The sequence below is a fragment of the Rhincodon typus genome, chromosome 1, assembly GCF_021869965.1.
Source record: "Rhincodon typus isolate 14 chromosome 1, sRhiTyp1.1, whole genome shotgun sequence".
Lineage (NCBI taxonomy): Eukaryota > Metazoa > Chordata > Chondrichthyes > Orectolobiformes > Rhincodontidae > Rhincodon > Rhincodon typus.
In genome coordinates this window covers 156682958-156684681 of record NC_063332.1, presented here as the reverse complement: position 1 = coordinate 156684681, position 1724 = coordinate 156682958, and positions in this window count along the sequence as shown.

Sequence of the window (1724 nt, the reverse complement as noted above, 5' to 3'; positions counted from 1 at the left end):
TATAAGACTGTTATCATTTGTTATCTTGGGATGCTGGCAGTACCCTGTTCAATCGATGCCATAAAAGTATGATCATCCATTAGCCAGTCACAGAAATGTAGATTTATTTTTTCTATTGTGTTTTATGTCATTGTTGACCAAAGATGTATTCTATCCAGGTATGGTCTAGTGAGAAACATTGATTTTAAGTTATCAATTTAGTAAAGCTTGTCATGGAGCCATAATTTTTATTGAATGAAACTGTTCATTAAGCTAAGCTTGGTATGGAGGTTTCACTGTCAGGAGAAAAATAACAAGTAGATTTTAACTTTCATACTGCATGGGAAACATAGGCCTGTACACTTTCTGAAACATGTAACAGTGGTAACAGGCATAACAGATTAACAACTCATTTTAAAACATTTATGACTATTGTTATGATTTATATTTTAAGGAAGATGAATTGCAAGATTTTTATATTATAATAGAATATTTGCAACATAGAAGGAAGACATTCTGCTCATCAAGCCTATTGCCAAGTCTCTGTGAGAGCAACTTAGTTAGACCCATTCTCTGCCCCTTTGCTGTGAGCCAGCATTTTTTCCTCTTTTGTTGCTCATCCAATCACTTTTTGAAGCTCTCCATGTGATGGCATCCAATCACCAGGACCCACCCCATCCCTGTGGCCTTGCATTTCCAATGGCTAGCCTGCACAACCCTAGACACTATGGGCAATTTACCATGGTCAATCCAATTAACCTACACATCCTTGGACTTTGGGAAACGCCCAGAGGAAACCCACGCAGACACAGAGAGAATGTGCAAACCCCACACAGACAGTTGTCCAAGTTTGGAATTGAAACCAGGTCACTTGCGTTGTGAGGTAGCAGTGCTAACCACTGAGTTACTGTTCTCGCCCACATGCCACAGCACAGAACTGCAAATTTACTTCTGTAAAAGATATTTGTGGGAATAAAAATATGCTTTACAAGAATCATTGATAGTTTCACTATTACTGAGAGTCACTTTCAATTCCAGGGTTTATTAGTAAATTTTAAATTCAACCACCATGGCGGGAATATTAAATGTGTCTACTGCGCATTAACCACAGCCTCTGACTACCTTAACACGATCTTTCCATCTGTGTCCTCCACAAGTTATGTCAACATTAATATAACACTCCCAGGGAAATCTAGGTTTTAACTTTCAGTCTTTTTCTTTCACATTAAAGAGTTATGGACATATTTTGTAAAAAATCAATGATGCCGATCTTTTCTGAAGTGGGAGCTCTAATCAGATGTTGTCAGGAAACTGGGAAGCCTGTGTATGTCCAAATATCATGGGATTTTAACTAGAGTGTGTGTGCCTTTAATACAACAGGATCCCTTGACGGAGAAGCCAGCCTAGTTGATAGATTTAGCTCCCGGTTAGCTAAGAAACATTGTAGCAAAGATTTCATCTCTGGAGCTGGCAGATTCCCTGCTGCTTGGGAAGGGATCACAAGGGGACTAGGTGGATACAGTGGCTTGGATATTCCAATGGCCAGATAATTGTTTCTGAAGCATAGGTGGAAATTGCACCAGGAACCCTGTGGAATCCCCATTGTAGCAGACTCTGAAGGGTATACCTGGGAAATTGAGCATTCCACTACATTTAGAACCCTCCAGAAATATCATTTAAACCGTAGAATTTGATGGTTCTATAAATTAAGTAAATAGTTACTCAAAAAAAACTATTAAATATCT